We start from the raw sequence: 19831 nt of genomic DNA, 5'->3' as shown, positions 1-19831 counted from the left end.
ACTTGTCTAATTAGAATTAAAAAAGTGTGTGTATTTTTTTAGTTTCTCAAAAGATGTTTACACATAAAGTGACAAGACAAAACCATTTATAACGTACTTTAACTTTGATCTTGTTCTATTATAAAAGGTTTTTATTTTATTTTTTTATTATTTTTTTTTACACAGAAACAACTTTGTAAAAAATATCTAAAAAAAAGTTCAAACCAAATATTAAGGTTTCTCAAACCCTTTAAAAATACGAATGAAAATAATACTATGAGAGATTGAGAAGAAGTTGAATTATTAGAAGATTAATTTGTTTGTATTTTCCTACATGTTCCTACAGTAAATACGAGAACAAGAATAGTGGGTATGTTGATCAGGAAAAAGGGTTCAAAAGTCTTGTTTTGCCTAATGCAAGTCGCGGGTCCCCCTACGTGTGCAATACGTAGGGTCGGATCACTTATCTATCAATTGCTTTGAACTTAAGGTTGAAGAAGATTCAACCCAGGACTAATGCATGCAATGTTATAGTGTTTTAATATGTGAAGAATAGAACATGCAAAGTACAAGTTCTAGGGAGAGAGAGTCAGATTTCGGAATGTCCGGCTGAATGACCAAGTGTGGTCATTTATAGAGAAGGAATGTGTCGAGAAGGGAAGCCTTTGACTAAGCGATCCATGTATGCAGTGAGGGGGTTACCCTTTTTGGAGGGTTGGAAGCTTTGGACCTGCAGATAAAAGAGTGTCTCCACCCACATGCTCTTTTGCGGCTGAGTGGGGGAAGTCACATGTAAAGTGTGATGGGACGTGACCCTGTCCCATGCTTTTTGTTGTTCACCACTGCTGGTCGTTATTCGAACATTTTAACATTTTAACCCTTTAGACTATATTGCACTTATAGCTAGTTTCTTAAGCTTGAGCCACCCATGTCATCAGCCCCCCAAGTCAGAGGTGTTTGGGTGTTAGCTCAAAGGCTTCTGACTTTTGTGCAATACTTTTTATTAGCTAAAAGGCTTCAAGGCTTCACGGGTTACCTGTTTTAAGGTTTTTGGGCGGTATTATTTTGAATTTGATTGGACAGTTTAATTTGACATCTTGACAGTTATTCAGGCGGCGGTTCTCTGCCCTACGTCCTGTAACCGCTGGTTTTTCAGTTAATTTCCCTTTATCTTATCATTTAAGTTTAAACAACACATCCTTAACACATTTTTACAACAAGAACTCCTGCATTCTCTCTTTCCGATTCTCAGGTTAGTTTCTCATTTTTTTTGCTCTTTTCTTGATTTTCTTTGATCATCCCTTAGAACGATGGGTGAACGGAAACACATGGTAAAGCGTGGGCTGCATCATTCCCCCCCCCCCCCCCGTGTTTCGCTCAGTGGTCCACCACTCAAGAGCTCTCGAGCGGAACACCCCTGTAGCGTTTAGGGTGCGCAACTTATCGGGACAACCACTTTGAAGGAATGTAAGCTCCATAGCATCGAACCAGGTTAGCAAGGCGGTGGCACCATCCTTGCCAATAAACTCCAGCGGTTTACAGGCCTTAAATTGTTTAAACAAGAACGGTTCCTTAGGTGGTTCGACCTTTGAGTCGACGGAGCCTTGTTCAATAGAGGGCTGGATCTTGCTTACAATGTCGGGTATGACTCGGGCCATTTGATCGGCCATTTGTTCAGCGATGAGACCCACTAACTCTTGCTTGGAAATGGAGTCGGTGTCGTTGGAGTTCTTCTTCGAGCCTAATCGAGACTTCTTCGCCTTCTTGCTAGAGTTTGGAGAAGACATCTAGAGATTCGAAAAAGAAAGAAAAGATGAGACTCGATCATAATTTGAATTAAGTTTTGCATGTATAAGCATGTAATGTCCACGTATCACGTATAATTCAAACAAAGTGCAAGTATTCAACATGTGTTCACAAGTATAATCACGTAAGAATGCGTATAAGGAGTATAAATTTAGTTTGTTCACAAGGATTATTATTGTTTTTGATTGCGAGAGACGTGCGAATAGTGTAACGGTTTTGAAATGAACTAGGTAACAAGTATTAAATCACATATAAATTGAGATAGCATAAAAGAGAGGCTCATAAAGCATAGGATTGTTTCGGGTTTAGAAACGTCGACTATTCCAAAGTGAATCGAAAGTCCTTTCAAATTAGAGAAACGTGCTTTGGCCTATAGGTAAGATACTCTCGTCGAAAAGCGATTAACGGTATCTTACCCTTCCAGTTACTATACGTCTCTAGTCGATCGAAACAATCGAAACTTTGGCGAGATTGAAAATCGAGGAATGGGACTTAGTCGACAAGATGCGGGTTTCACCCCTAACTTGACGATTTCGTACCCTAATGTTGTTGGTACTCGTCGGGTCAAAATTTAATTTCAACACTCGTCGGGTGGCAGCTCGATCGGCTGACCACTCGATTGTAGAGCTTGGTGCGACGAGTTTTGCGGTTTCGATTCGCGTGTTGAGCGTTGCGATGCGATAGAGTTTAGCATTCAAATTACTTTTAATCCCAACTACTATATCTAACATAAAATCATCCTAAATTACTCGCGTTTAGCGTTTGCGATTCGATTGCGATTGAGTTGCGATTGCGTTTCGATTAATCACCACAACATATAAATAAACATGCACAAGTAACACATAAAGGCACACACACACGTAAAACAATATCCATAACGCATAATTCGAGTTGCGAGTTCGATTGCGATAAGCGATTAAGCGATAAAACATGCGATAAACATCGATAAATAGCGATTAAACATCGATTATTAATAAGTACTCCACATAATATAACTAACGTAAACAATTAAATAGACTATCTACAAGTCAAAGAAGTTAAAACAGTAATTGAGCAAGGAGTGACAGATCGCAATTAGCAATCTTTTCCTCCTTTGACTTCAATGTTGACTTTGACTTTTGACTTTCGAAACACGGGGTGTTACATTCTGCTTGGAGCTCTCCTCCGAACAAGAGGACTCCTATTCTCAATTCTTTTGCTGCCAAACACTTCCAAGTAAGTGTTACTTTAGTGCAAGTTCCTTTATTTTAGATAATTTAAGCTAAAAGTCAAACAGTTGACTTTCTGTTTAATTTTAGCTTATGGCCATTTTGGTCAAAGTAGAGTTTGGTCCGAACTTTACTACGTGATCGTAATAATGTTGGTATGATTCCTCTGTGATCATACCTTCATACGATCTTGTTTACTAGTTGAATTGTAAGTTGAGCATTTTGCCGTAGAACTTGAATTTTCGACTAATTTGCATAAATGCTTTCTATAACTTAAAACTCAGTATTTAATCATTCATATAAGTTTTAAGACTTGTATAAACTGATTATGTCACACCCTGGCTTTGCGGAAACGTGGGTTTATTTGGTGTGACTTCTTAATACCATAACATAATCACAACAATGCTATATGAAAATAAAACCATGATGTTCATCCATTCATTCAAGTTTAAAAAGTTAACACAACAACATTGTTTTTAGAAGTCGACACAACAAACCAAATACAACCATGACATAATGAGAACATGTTCAACGACATAACAAAAGACATGAAATAAAAACACAGTTTAAGACTTGTGACCCGTCCAGGCAAAGGTCACACTTCCTAAACTCGGATGACATCATTATTCCTACGCAGCTTGACGAGAATGCATACCGTGCCAGATCCACTAATTTCCTGAAATACATGTAGTTTGAAAAATCAACAAAAAGTTGAGCGAGTTCATGTAAAAGTGAGTATGTATAAATCTTTAAAGTATGTATAAAAGCCCCTGGTATGTAGCAATAAGGAAAAAGAGATCACCAATGGGTTGCAAAGCCACTGGTATGTGTGAGAAAGTGCAGGGAAACTCAAACCTAGCAAATTTGTTACCGGGCGTCAGCTGGAAGACACAGTCACCACTATGGGCCGCCCCGGCCTCACGGGTGTGGGCTCGCTACACCCAAATAGATCTATCAATCTTGTGTCCCTCGGTCCTAACAAAGAGGATTAATGGCCTCAAGTGTTATTGCCCACCCCTCACATGATCTAGTAGTATAAACCCCTCCCTACGCTAACCATACCATGTAATAAAAGTTTGTAATAATTTTCGCATGCATTTCACCCCCGAAGTATAGAAACTGAAAACAGTAAAGAGAAAAGGGGGACATGAACTCACAGAAGTGCGTATCCAGAAACGTCAATCTCCAACTCTAACTGCGGCGTGACGACCTACACGTACTAATGCCTATTAGACGGACGGCCGTGCCTTGGCTTAAGGTTTAACGTTTTTGGGAAATAGTTAGACAACTATTTCGTATTCACACTTCTTAATTAATTTATAAGTATATTCCTTCCCAAGAATGTGGGTAATAATACATGTGTGCTTTATAATTCTGAAAATATATTTTTAAGTCTCACTTGAAAGATATATTTTAATTGCTTGACTAAAATGTTTTAAATTCCATAATATATATTTTTCCCAAAAATATTATATTTTACTCCATAAATTTTTCCAAAATAATACTTTATCAAAATATACGTATAAGAGTATTTTTCAGAAATACTACATAAGTTACGTTTTAAGTTCGCGTTGTAACAATACTTGTGTAACTTAAATAATTATTTTGTGAGAGCGTTGGTATTATTTTGGAGTCGTAATTTCACGGTATTTCCAAGTTATATTATTTTTACCCTAAAAAAAATATATCTAATACACATAATAAACAAACAATCACACAAGCGTTTTATCATAAAATATATATTCTAAATATATATTTAATAAATTTTATTTACGAAAATCCACCTCCGGTACTTGGTATTTTTGTAATAAAATTCATGGCGAAGTTTATTTCGAAAACCAAGTTAAAAATGTATTTGTAAACGCTTGTTAAAAAAATATTTCTAAGTGTCGTAATTCTAGAAAAATTTCGCCAAAGTTTCCTCTGTAAATGGAGGTGTCCATGCTTTTAGCATATCATTTTCTTTCGAGAAATCATTCAAACAATCAATAATCAACAACATACAATCTTTAATCTTGACAAAATAAGCCTAAATCATAAACTCGTGAACTTGAAGGTTTATAAAAATATGTAGTAAATTACTAACATACTTAGTAGGTCTTGTTATCTTTAAAAATATGATTAGTTTCTTGAAAACTTTATTTTTAAAGAATTTGAAGTTTCACAACTTCTAGTCATGATTTACAAAAATATTTCCTTGTTAAATTTTCTTGTTACACAAGTGTTCACACACTTGTTTACTTACTAAAAATGCTTTTAGTTCATACAAGATCCGGGTTTTAACAAAACTAGTATTTTTCACTTGGTTCTTCCGAAAAACCACTTGTGGATCTTTAGATCTACTAGTTTACATCTTTATTTTTCAAGAAAAATTACATTTATTCAAGTTCAAGGTTCATGTATGGATGGTTTCATCATCCTTCATATCTCTAACATTTACATCTTACTAGTTCATGTTCTTGAACATGATCTAGTATGTCTAGATGATGATCCATCCTACTTCTACTAACTAACAACATCCAAATATCATAACTACACAAGATCTACATGATTTAACCATACATCTCTTCTTTATCCACCCTTTATCACTTTATGTTCAAGACTTAATTTATGTTCATTAGTGTTCTCAACATTTAATCATTCTATCATCTATTAACCACTAAATACAAAAACAAGATGAAGTTTTAGAACACTTACTACTAGCACAAGGCTAGGGGAGAAACAAGGCGTAAAAGTGGTGGATAAAAGAAAACAAGAGTGGTCCTTGAGCTTCCGAGTGCACCAAGCTTGTTTGTTGAACCTCTTGCACCTTTGTATGTATGGAAATGGCTTGAATAAGACTTGAAGGTGGTTGTAGGGTGGTGTGGTGGTGGCGGCCATGAGTATGGAAGAGGGGAGAGGAGGAGTTGTTTATTGAAGTGTGGTGTATGAGAGAAGATGATGAACCTTTAGTCTTATTTATAAACCAATTCTCTATTAACCATCATACAACATGTTTCTTTAACCAACAACAATAACAATTTAATATTCAAAAGAAATGGGGGGGTTGTCCTACCCCTTGTAACCGTCGGCTAGGGGGTATGGGGTTGGGTGGTGATGATCTAGTTACAAGTTAGTTATGTTCGAATGATATAGTTAGTATATTATAGTGTGTAGTATAATATAAGGTGTGTTTGGGTGTTCGGGGACCCTAACTAGCTCAGTAAAGTAAAAACAATGTGTTTGGCAATATTTTTATATTCCAGGTAAAGTCCGGTTGTTCGGTTGGATGTTGATCCGTTAAAGTGTTAAATAAAGCTTTAAAGTGTCTTTTATATTGTTTTTAGTGATACAATAAATTCCCAACACTTTGGAAAGTGTCTAGAACTATTTTGCCAAGTTTTTGCACTTTACTAGCATTGTTAAATGCTGAATTTTGTTTATTTAGTGCATAATTCTGCACTTTAAGTATGTTTTAGGCACTTCCGGGCACTATAACTATCACCTAGTGACGCAGTTTTATGGTCCTCACCTCCCTACACCCCCTACTAGTGTAGTATTCTATCTCTGGCTCATACTGGCCTCAAAAACATTGTCTGTCTAGGTGCTGGCATTGTCAGCATGTTTTTTGGGTTATCCGCTCACTGTGCTAACTGTGCTTTTGTGCATCAAGTTTGTCACTAATGTTTGTGTGTAATAAATGGAGTGACAGTAATAAAGTGTGATGCATGAGTATGTATCAGAAGACAGAAAGCAGTTTAATCATAATTGTAATCAAGCACAGTAATTAAGCACTAATTAAATATTAATCAATTTGTACGGATACCTGGATTTGTGAGGGTTGTCACATTCTCCCCCCCGTTAAGAAAATTTTGTCCCGAAATTTTAGGTTCTGCTTCTAGTTGCAGGGGTCTTTGGAAATAAATGGGGGTACTTTTCCTTCATACGATCCTCACGTTCCTATGTGAATTCTGGACCATGTCTTGCATTCCAACGAACTTTGACGAGCTTGACACTACTCCTGCGTGTTTTGTTTATCTTCCAATCTGTAACCTCAACGGGTTCTTCAACAAAGTGGAGCGTGTCGTCAATATGAATCTCGTCAGCAGGAATGACAACAGTTTCTTGAGTTAGACTCTTTTTCAAGTTTGATACATGGAATGTATCATGAACTCCGTTAAGTTCGGCAGGTAAGTCCAACTTGTATGCTACCAAACCAACCCTCTTCAAAATCTTGAATGGACCGATGTAGCGCGGATTCAACTTCCCATGCTTTCCAAAGCGTGCCACACCCTTCCAGGGTGAAACCTTCAACAATACCATGTCTGCCACCTCGAATTCCAGAGGTTTCCTTCTTCGATCCGCATAACACTTTTGACGATCGCGAGCCGCCTTGATGCGTTCTCGGATCTGTGCAATCTTGTCTGTGGTTTCCTGGACCACTTCAGGACCAACTAATTGTCTATCACCTGCGTCAGCTCAGCAAATCGGTGATCGACATTTGCGTCCGTATAGAGCTTCGAACGGTGCGGCTTGAATACTTGCGTGATAACTATTGTTGTATGAAAATTCGACCAATGGTAGGTGAGTATCCCAACTTCCACCTAAATCCATTACGCAAGCTCTCAGCATATCTTCTAATGTCTGGATCGTTCGTTCGCTCTGTCCATCAGTTTGCGGGTGAAAAGCTGTACTCAGATTCAACTGAGATCCAAATGCTTCTTGAAAGGATTGCCAAATCCTTGACACAAATCTTCCGTCTCTATCAGAGATGATTGAGAGAGGCACTCCATGACGTGCAACTATCTCTCTCATGTATATCTCAGCTAATTTGCTCGTGTTATCTTTCTCTCTGATTGGCAAGAAATGCGCAGATTTCGTTAAACGGTCTACTATTACCCAAATAGTAACGTGACCTTTGGGCGTTCTTGGCAATTTTGTTATGAAATCCATCGAAATCTGTTCCCATTTCCATTGGGGTATTTCAGGTTGCTGCAGAAGACCTGAAGGCTTCTGGTATTCAGCTTTTACCTTGGCGCACGTTAAACATTTGCTGACATATATGGCAACATCGCCTTTCATCCTAGGCCACCAGTAGAAATCCTTAAGATCTTGGTACATCTTGTCCGCTCCGGGATTAATTGAGTACCGTGACTTGTGAGCTTCATCAAAAATGACCTTTCTCAATCCACCAAACAGAGGAACCCAAATTCGTTTCATGAAGCATAAAGTTCCTTCCTCGTTTGGTGCCAACTGCTTCTCCTTCCCACGGAGATATTCGTCCTCAATATTTCTTTCCTTAAGAGCTTCTTTCTGCGCGGCACGAATGCGCAGTGAGAGATCTGTCTGGACAATCATCTCTAGAGCCCTAACCCTTATGGGCTTGATCCTTTCCTTTCGACTTAGGGCATCGGCGACCACATTCGCCTTCCCTGGATAATACTTGATCTCACAGTCGTAGTCGTTCAGCAGTTCAACCCAACGTCTTTGTCTCATGTTTAGCTCCTTCTGGTCAAATATGTGTTGCAGACTCTTATGATCAGTGAAGATTGTACATCGCGTACCATACAAATAATGTCACCAAATCTTCAGCGCAAATACTACTGCGCCTAACTCCAAGTCGTGTGTGGTATAATTCTTCTCATGAACCTTCAATTGGCGAGAAGCGTATGCTATAACCTTCTGACGCTGCATTAGCACGCAACCTAAACCTTGACGCGAGGCGTCACAACATACCACGAAATCATCCGTTCCTTCTGGTAGCGATAAGATCGGTGCATTACAAAGCTTGTCCTTTAACAACTGAAACGCTTCTTCTTGTTTGATTCCCCAATCAAACTTCTTATCTTTCTGCGTGAGGGAGGTCAAAGGTTGAGCGATTTTTGAGTAATCCTCAATGAACCTTCGATACTAACCAGCCAAACCTAAGAATTGTCGAATCTCGGTTGGCGTCTTTGGAGTCTCCCAATTCTTTATCACTTTGATCTTTGTTGGATCCACGTGGATTCCATCTCCATTAACCACATGCCCAAGAAATTGGACTTCTTGTAACCAGAACTCGCACTTTGAGAACTTGGAATACAACTTTTCCTTCTTAAGTAACTCCAAAATAGCTCTTAAATGTTGTTCGTGCTCATCCTTCGTCTTCGAGTAGATCAAAATGTCATCGATAAACACGATCATAAACTTGTCGAGGTACAGCTTACAAACTCTGTTCATCAAATCCATAAAAATAGCTGGCGCGTTTGTCAACCCAAACGGCATCACCAGAAACTCGTAATGTCCATATCGAGATCTAAAAGCAGTCTTGGGAATACTTTCTTCTTGAATTCTTAACTGATGATAACCTGATCGCAAATCGATCTTTGAATAGAAACTTGAACCTTGCAGCTGATCGAATAGGTCATCAATTCTCGGCAGAGGATATCTATTCTTAATTGTCAACTTGTTCAGTTCCCGGTAGTCGATACACATACGAAAACTACCATCCTTCTTCTTAACAAATAAAACTGGAGCTTCCCAAGGCGAGAAGCTTGGTCTGATGAATCCCTTGTCTAACACCTCTTGGAGCTGTGTCGACAACTCCTGCATCTCCGAAGGCGCAAGTCGGTAGGGTGCCTTAACCACAGGTGCGGCGCCTGGAACTAAGTCAATGTGGAACTCGACTTGTCTCTACGGCGGTAATCCTGGCAAGTCTTCTGGAAAGACCTCAGGATATTCCTTTACCACTGGGATGTCTTCAATCTTCGGCTCAGCAGCTTCTTTATCCACGATGTGTGCCAAGAAGGCAACACATCCCTTCTGTAAACACCTTCGAGCTTTCAGACAGCTAATGATTCTCAGAGGCGTATCGCGCTTCTCTCCATGAACCACGATCATTTCTCCATTTTCTATTGGGATGCGGATGGTCTTTTCGTGACACACAATCTCGGCTTTGTTGATTGACAACCAATCCATCCCTACTACCACGTCGAAACTTCCCAACTCGACTGGTAGTAGATCCAAAGTGAACTCGCGTTCTCCCAGCTCAATTACACATCCTCTAGCGACTTCATTGGCTTCAACTAACTTTCCATTAGCCAGTTCAATTGAGTACGGTACATCTAACTTACAAGCAGTTAACCCAAGCATATTCTTAAATTCTAACGATACAAAGCTATAGTCGGCACCAGTATCAAACAGAACAGAGGCAAAGCGTTGATTTATAGGGAACGTACCAGTGACAACGTTGGGATCCTGGCGCGCTTCCCTTGCTCCTATGTTAAACACTCTTCCACGGGCTTGATTTAGCTTCGGGCATTCCCTCTTGAAGTGCCCAACTTCTCCACAATTAAAACAGCCCGGTCCTCGACCATTACCACCTCCGTTTCCAGCTTGAGTGTTGTTTTGGTTGCGATTCCCATTCCCAGCTTGATTCGCAACGTTTCCACGGTTTCCATTTCCGCCATTTCCTACTTGTTGGCGGTTTCCATTACCATTTCCATGACCTCGATTACCACCACGCCCAGCACCAGTCCCGACCCAGCATGTATCCTTCGTGTTGCCGTTCCTTCCACATGATTCACACTTCCTTAATCGGCACGGACCAGAATGATGGCGCTGGCACGTGTCACACTTGGGCAGAGTACCCATATAACCCTTTCCTTTATTCTCAACACCGGTTGCAGCTCTGGCCGGTGTGCTCGGTTCACCCTTCTTGTTTGCATTGCTTGTACCTTGCTTGAAGTTCGAGAATTTCCTTTTATTTTCACCAGACGACTCCACATGAGTCTCTTTCTTCTTCTGCTCGGTAACTGAAAACTTGTTCAATCGAATAGCTTCCTCAGTAAGAGCCACACTGAGATCAATAGCTTCTGTGATTGTTGCAGGCTTGGACGTGGTAACCATACTCATGATCTGAGGTGCCAATCCCCAGATAAAGTGCTCAATACGTTTAAACTCCGGTGTGACCATGTACGGCACTACATGGGACAAATCGTGGAATCTTTGAACATACTCTGCAATCTTGGGACCTTCCATTTTTAGGTGCCAGAACTCAGTCTCTAGCTTCTGAATTTCAGCACGTGAGCAGTACTTCCTTCTCATGAGCTCCTTCAGCTCATTCCATGACATCGCATAAGCAGCAGCTTCACCCAAAGTTTGCACTTGCAAATTCCACCAAGACAGGGCTCCATCCAGAAACAGCCCTGAGATGTAGGTCACTTGTTGCTCAGGAGCACACTTGCTCATTCTAAGGACAGACTCGATCTTTTCAGCCCATCTAACAAACTCAACAGCACCTCCTGTGCCGTCGAAATTCACGGGCTTGCAATCGAGAAATTGCTTATAAGTGCACCCTGCACATACGTTTGAATTTACAAATGGTATTAGCGAACGTGCTATAAATATCCAAATGTATCATGGTATATCTTAAACGACTTGACATTACCATTGGGTGGATTGTTATTGCCGTGGTCGTGAGAGATATTTCCACTCGTTTCTGCATGAGAAGCAGCGTATTGCGCGATAGCTGCAGTAATGATCCCTTGGAGTTCTGCCTCATTAGTGGGCATGCGCGGGTCACGTCTTGGTGGCATCTTCTAAAAGATGTTTCACGTTGGTCAGGTCATAGTAAATAATAACATTCATCAAGCACATAACAACATCTCATGTTACAAACAAATCAAGCACATAACATCTCATGTTATAAATTGAAACAATCAATCCAACAACACAAATAATGAGAATACTGTGATTGCGCTATCATAAATCAAGACCACTGATGCGTGTGTAGTGTAATATAATTTAGATGTATATTTAAGCCCTTTTTACACTTTTAGCCAAGTTTTAAATTTATAAAACACGATATTTACTAACACTAAACACACATATGGGCAAGTGCACCCATCGTGGACGTAGTATAGTGTTGGTAAGATACCGAGGTCGTCCAAGGACACAAGAGCTTTTAGTACCGGTTTATCCTCAACGTCTAACCAAATCAAAATGTTAGAAAAGATTTTTAAACTAAGAAAATAAAAACTAACTAAATGCTGAAAATAAAATAAAAATAAAAACAGATAGACAAGATGAATCACTTGGATCCGACTCGTGTATTAGTATAACCTTTGATTATTTCCGCACTTTTGCACTTGTTTAAGAGATTATCTTAGTTATTGTAGTAGGCCCCTCTTTTGAAGGCGACGTTACCCTCAACCCAGTAGTTTGAGTCAGCAAGGATACAATCCTAAAGGGTCGGATTATTGAAAGATAATGAATTAAGTTATTAATGCAAATTATGGTAGGCCCCTCTTTTGGAGGTGACGTTACCCTCGACTAAGTAGTCTGAGTCAGCAAGGATACAGTCCTAAATAGCAGGGTTATAGTATTAATAGTAGTTAAACTTATGAGGGGGTCAAAGAGTTTGGATCCCCGCCATCCAATACCTATGGGCATTGAAGGAGATCCTACTAAATTTGACCCAGGTCCCTTGCAGGACCTCTAAACGCTGAACAAGGGCAAGACCCTTACCAAACCGTACCCTTAACCCCCGACCAGGTAGCCAACATACCTCCATATAGACCGTGGAGATATGAATGGTGAAAATCTTTTATTTTATATAGACAGTAAAATAATGCCAAGACACCACGGACAAACGATCAGGAAAGATCACCTTCAACATAAGCAACTAGTTATTAAAGTCATTAATACAAAACTAAATAAAAAGTGCAAAAGATTGAAAATAAAAAGTATTATACTAAACACTTGTCTTCACCAAGTGATGTAAGAGACTTAGGCAAACATGGCCTTGATTGTCAAGAACTCTTACGATCAATCTTGGATCCCGAGACGACTCACACACTCTATGATGGACAATGGATGATGGTGGTGGATGATGGTGTTGTGATGGTGGTGGGTGGTGGATGAAGTTTGAGAGAGGTGGTGTGCCAAGGGATGAGTTGCAATGAAACCAAGCACTCCTATTTATAGGCTGAACAGAAGGCTGGGCACGGCCCCGTGTCAGCTGGGCACGGCCCCGTGCCTGTCTGACACTCTCTCTCTTCATTAATTGTAATTCGCAATTACAATTAATGCGCCTGCTGTACTTTCGCCACGCCCCCGTGTTCACTGGGCACGGCCCCGTGGTGGGCAATAGAGGCTTCTATAGGTTTGTCTTTTCTGCTGCTTCTTGGGCACGGCCCCATGCTGGCTGAGCACGGGGCGTGTTCAGTCTTCTGCCTTCTCTATTTTGCTTGGGAGGATGCTGTTGAGGGGTTGGGCACTCCACTTATGTTCCTTTTCTTGTATTTATGTTAGATTTAGCTGTCTTTTTGCTTCTTTTGTGAATTTGAGCTCATTTAATCCTGAAAATACAAAAAGAAGACAAAAACACTCTTTTTCCAACATTAGTACTTAAAAAGGGTTAGTTTTATGCCTCATTTGATGTAATTTATATGTTGCATTTTACACACATCAACCACAGTACAATGTTTACAAGTTTTATAACTGTATCGTACATCAAAAGTGACTAAGGGTCACATCGCCCTTGTCCGAACTATCTAATCAACTACAACAACCAAAAGCTAAACATCAAAAGTCATGACATCAAAATGTGGTCTTCAAGGAGCTGTATAGTCTGCACAATCGCGGTCTTCTCACCAAGAGTCTACCTGCGTGGAATCAAAATGCCTATGCTGATGGCGGAGCAGGAAGAGGAAAACGAGAGAAAAGCAAGCGACGCATATGTAACCAGTCCTCCTCTAAAGCACGACAGACGCGCAGCAAATATGCTATCTGCTGCTCAGAGGTCAAGAAACGGACGTCTGAATCAGGTGAAAGTAGACGAGGAGCGTGTGGTGCTGCAAATGGGGTCTGACAATGGCAAGGTGGTCGTGGAGCTCTCTCCAACTCCTGTATATTACGTGTCAACGCCTCCTGTTGTATCATCAAAGATGTAAGTATGTCCTCCGTAGAATACCCAACATGGTATGGGTGGTACGGATCAGACAATGGCATGATAGGGGGCGTAGTCCATAGAAATGGCTCGCTCGGTGGCATGAAAGATGGTGCAGTAGGTGGTGCAACATGAGGAAACTGAGATGTGAATGGAAAAGGTGATGACAACATGGGTGGAGTAGAAACAGGCGGCTGCCTCGATGACCCCTCTCCAAGACGAGGTGGTGGTATGTCCTGAAGGAACGTAATAGGGAGATCAGTGCCGTGAGCGTCTGCGGTGTGTGGGGGAAACAACGGGATATCAATGGGTGCTGAAACGGGGGCTACTGGAGGTGTAACAGGTAACACAAATGGTGGGTAATCGTCATCGTCATCGATCCACCCGTTGTGGGTGTCGGCATATCGTGGATCTATATGAGCAGCAAAAGGTGCACGGTCATACAACACCGGCACAGGATCAGGAATCGGTGCATCAACAACAGGGTCATCCACCAACGGTAGAGCAACAACTGGTGGGTCAACAATGGGTATACCGTTAACAAGAGGTGCAATGGCTGGTGCATCTTCATGAACAGGGTCATGCTCTAGTGCAAGATCAGGAGCAGCTACAGGCTCTGGGGCCACGACAGGCTCCGGGTCAACAAGATTGTCACGGCCCCCAACCCGGTTTGACCCGTTTCAGGAGCCGCGGGACAGGAATCCCGTGGTATTTAATTTAAGCGACAGCGGAAGTCTTTTTTAAAAACAGGATCTTTCAATAATTTAAACTACTCGTTTCATAACTTAGGGATAAATTCCCAAAATTTACAATAATGTGATTTCTCAAGGAAATCTTTATTTTCAAAACATGTTCATTTATTTATTTACATTGAACCACTTTTCTAAGCTGGGAGTGCTCCACGGCACTTTTCTTTGCTCATACCAGATCACCTGAAACATGTTTCAAAAAAGGTTTTGTCAGCGGGGAAATACTGAGTGAATCATTCATTTTACTGAAAACGACACATTTAGTATTAAGGGGAATTACAATGTTTCTGATATCAAACCAACTACCCACAGTATTTGTCACTCGACCACCCATTGGCTAGCCCATTTGTCCAATGGTGTGTGTGACTGTGGTCAGATCACCCCTTGGCCGCCCGTTTGTCCAAGTGTGACGGGAAATAAGTAATGTATACAAAACCCCACATACCGGCTGTAATTTGGTGATTACATAGACTTAATCCCTGTAATTATAACTTTGGAAAATAATTTGGAGTTTTGTAAAACAGTTGATAAAAAGAGAATGACTCACATTGCAGATTTACGAGCAGAGTATAAGCTTTACTGATTAGCCTGTTAACCTAATTTAAATAACAATGCACACACAAACGGGATTAGTAACTAATTCAGCAGTTACGTCAATTCACGAGATTAAACCCTCACAACTATTATCAAGTGCGATTCTTAATAATCCAATGGATTCACAACGAATGACAGAGCATAGTCCGAATTCGAACAGCACTCAAACATTCAAGTTGAAATCACAATGAATAATAAAGTACAAGCTCAATTTGAGTAGCACTCGGACAATCGTTGGATAGTTATAATCGATCGGACGTTGAATCGTAATAGCGATCGAGTTATTACCCTGATTGCGGCAGCACCTCGTGATAGTGTGTGTTTTTGGACTGTCTGTGAAATAACTCGACGTACACAGGGACAATTTACGTCATTTCAAGTTCTCTGTTCAAGTCCCAAGGTCGGCTATTTATACTAATTTTTGGGACTCCCTTACGGACCGTATGCCTGACCCCTTACGGTCCGTAAGCTAAGCAGTCTAATTCATAGGCTGCCTAGACTCGGGACTAGCCTTGGTGACTCAAGAATCCAGCCAATCAGAACATAGCTACGTTTTATTTTAGATAATTATCAACTAGGGTTTGCCCCCCTTGAGTTTTAGGGGCCCTAATCCTGATTCTGATCATTCTGAAAATTTTGAGGTTAGTGCAGAATTACTTGGGTGTCTCAATTAGGGTTTTCTTATTGACTAATTATCGTCCTAATTATTGATTTTAGTGGCAGTTGTTACATCCTCCTGTAACACCTTGGAAATTCCTGTCCATTGAAATAAAGACACGTGTCATGAGAGACAGACGTGTCAGGAAAACCGGATCAAATAAAAAGGTGTATGGTAGGATTTTTAATAAAAAGGGCGTCATGTTATTTAAATACCTCTGAACGACCCAAGGGCAACATGTTATTAAAACACCTCTGAGCGACCCGAAATTTCTTTTTATATAAATCCCAAGATCCTTAAATCTTTTGAAAATCATCCAATATGATAACCGGTTGTTCCAAATAAATAAAGTTCCATCTGTTATGTGAACTTGGGATTTAACAGGATTGTTACTAATGATAATACTGAATAAAATTCTCATAAGATAGAACCAAGAATAAATATATGAAGCTTGTTAGTTAATTATGAGAATCCAAGGACCTAGTCTTGATGTTTCCGTCAATTAAAGTTGCCATAAGATTCCAAGGTATCAACATTCATGCAAACATGCAAAACCTGAAAATGGTGGACCCTACATTGCAGTAAAAGCCTGATGTTTCGACATTTGAAAGTTGCATGGTCAAGACTTAAAAGTTTGCAAATTTTTGTCCTCTGACCATCGGTTACAGACCGCAAAGCCTGAGGCTTACGGTCCGTAAGGAGGGTATCTGGGCATGTTTCAGCAAGGGCGGTTACGGACCGTAACCATTTTAGCTTACGGTCCGCAAGAGGTGCTTACGGACCGCAAGGCCATATGCTTACGGTCCGTAAGGAGGTCGCTGGCAGCAGATTTTGGACAGCTGCCTGTCCAGCCCGTTGCACCAACTTAAAACGTAAAATTTCGAAACCATGGGCTTGCTATGCAGTATTTAGCTCTCTTGGAACACCTGGGATGATCCCCCAACCATTGTAGACTTGTGTGTCACAATCTTGGATCTCTTGGCTCACTATATAAGGACTTGAATGGTAACCATTGTCACTTGCTAACTTGGGACTTTGGTTCAAGACATCTCTGGAGCTTTCCTGGACTGCAACAAATTTTCTTAGGCATCTTAAGCATTCTTAGGACTCTTGTAAGTGTCCTTAAACCCCTCTAATTACTTTTAGCTTAGTTAATTAGCCAAAAGTCAAACCATCGTAATTAAGGTTTGACTTCGTGATTACTTATAATGTGCTCTGTCAAATCACGAATTAAAGATACCTTTGAGAAGGTAATTAAGTGGGTATCAAACCCTTAAAAGGGTATTTCCAGATTCCCACTTTAAGCATGCAAATTGTCGAGTCAAAGCTAACTATAAAAAGTCAACAGAACGCTTAACTTCAAATTAACCTATAATTAGCAATGTAGGTTACATGCAATCTGTTTGATCATTAAAATAACTTGGTAACTAATGTAAGAACATGTTCCAACATGTTCAACTCGACAATTTTCAGTTTAGGCTCGGTTTGGGACCGAAAGTCGTAAAGTTTGACTTCTACTTTGACTTTCAGTTCTGAGCCGTTTAAGCCAAGATTAGGATTGCCTTAGAGCTTCTTTTGAACCTATTTTCATATTAGTATAACTCTCTGAGTTTATACAACCCGGTTCAATAGATATCCTATTCACATGCATGTTTCCGTTAATTGCTTATATGTTGACCATTATGCCCATTTGACCTTAAATCATGATTTTTGAAATGTAAAAGGGTAGGCACCTTAGTTGCTAATTTATAAACTTGCACCCAAAATTTGAAGTCAGTTTAAGGTCTAGATTAAGAGTTATGCTCAATAGCGTAATTAAGAGCTTCTTTACTAATTAAATGGCGTAAATTACGTATAACCTATTAAAACCAAAATTTTTATACCAAACTTTTTACCCACTGTTATAAAATAATATTTTGGGAATTTTGGAGATTTTTATTTATTTTTAGGCTGAGCATAACTTAGTGTTCTAAGGTTTAATCGGTTTATGCCGGTTTTGCCCTTTTTAGCCATAAAATGAGTTTTACAAAACCTTTTGACCTCAAACCAATTTCTACTGATTTGTTATGATAAATATATTATTTTGAGCCTTCTGAAATATTAAAAATATCAGCTTTTTACAGAAAACCCGGAAATGGCTCCAAATCGCCTTTTTAGGCATTTTTAACACATAAATGTGCATTAGAACCTTATTAAGCCTAAGGGATTGAACCTACTGATGTGATTAGCAAGTTTTTATATTTTAAACAGTAGGCAATTGTTTTGAACTCAGAATTCCAGATTTGACCTTTTAGGCACTTGTGAAATTACCAAAATGCCCCTACGGTGCATAGTAAGGTTAAAGATAATAAACTTCACATAATTTTGATACCCTACTGTTATAACTTAGTAAATTAAGTATATTTACTAATGTAATCAGACCTGTAACTCAGGTCATTAATTTAACTCTTTTACACCTTAGAAAATGACCAAAACGCCCTTATGAGGCATAGTTTGGTTTAAAATCAGTTGGGGCATAATGGAAGGTATCATTCTGATATCACAACATATTTTAAGCATAATAACTTCAGAAACTTGTATTTAACTCCTATGGTTACTCGTTACGCATTATACGCGTTCGGATCAGCTTATGTGGTTAATTTGACCCTTATAGCCGAAACGGGTCAAACCATATCTTTTTGGTCTCAAAATTCAGAATGTGATTATATTACCCATATAAAACAAGTGTGCAAGTTTGTTGGGTCAAAACCACATTCTTAAACGGTCTTCGCCTTATTGTGCGTTTAAAACCGTAATCTTTATATAATACTAACCGGTCTAAGCTTAAGACCCGTTAGGATTCTAATAGGTTATTAAAACCTTAATTTCCAGATCTAGGAGCCCAGTAAAAGCTACTTGCACTCGTTATATTTGGTTTATACTTGCTCAGGTAAATACATTTAACTTATTTTCCCTATACGGGCTTGGGGTACGGTATATAAAATACCGCTTGGTCGGGGAATTGACCTTAACCAGCTGATGGTTAAGTGCTGTCAAATTAACTCGTTCGAAAATGTTGTTTTGTTTGTTTAACGCCTTTGGGGGTTTAATGACCATGTCCCGGATATCCTTGGCATCATTCCATGAATGGCCACGACCTTAGCACACGGGTGTAGGCGTACACCCGTAGTGTATTTTATTGCATATAATCGTCGGCACGGGAGGAGTCTCGCGGTGATTTATATTAAGTGGTGTGTCTATTGAGCTTTAACCCGGCACGACCCGGGCTACTGAACGCAAAACAAACATGTAATTCTTTTACAAGATTATTAAGAAAATAATTATCCCAAGTTATAAAAAGTTTTATGCCACGTGCATTTAAATCAATTTTAAACATTTTTAAAATGAGTCAGTTGAATTGTATTTACTAGTGTAAACTGACGTATTTTCCAAAAAGACTAAGTGCAGGTACTACGCGAAATAGGCTGGTCACTCCTTAAGCATCCATAGAGTCTCGCAAGCTTAGGATGCATGAAGTCTGTTGAAATGAAGTTTCCTTTTTGTTTGATTCTGCCTGTGGATTTTATTTCGACATTTTGTGATACTTGCATATTACAATAAATTTAAGTTGAAATAAATCTATCTTTGCTTCCGCTGTGCATTATAATTTGTGTTGTTTGACTATGACGATATCAACTACGTCACGATAATCCCCCACCGGGCCCACCGGTGACACGTGGAAATTAGGGGTGTGACACCTCCCCACCTTGAGAAAAATCTCGTCCTCGAGATTTACTGAAATAGATGAGGGTACTTTCGCTTCATTTCTGATTCCAGTTCCCAAGTATACTCTGGTCCTCTCTTGGATTCCCATTTGACTTTTACTAGTACTAGTCGTTTGTGTTTGAGAAACTTGATCTTCTGGTCTTCTATTTGTAAGGGTTTCTCT

The sequence above is a fragment of the Helianthus annuus genome, chromosome 17 (genome assembly GCF_002127325.2).
Source record: "Helianthus annuus cultivar XRQ/B chromosome 17, HanXRQr2.0-SUNRISE, whole genome shotgun sequence".
In the NCBI taxonomy this organism is placed as follows: domain Eukaryota; kingdom Viridiplantae; phylum Streptophyta; class Magnoliopsida; order Asterales; family Asteraceae; genus Helianthus; species Helianthus annuus.
The sequence above is the reverse complement of the archived record's forward strand: the minus strand, read 5'-3'. Positions refer to the sequence as shown.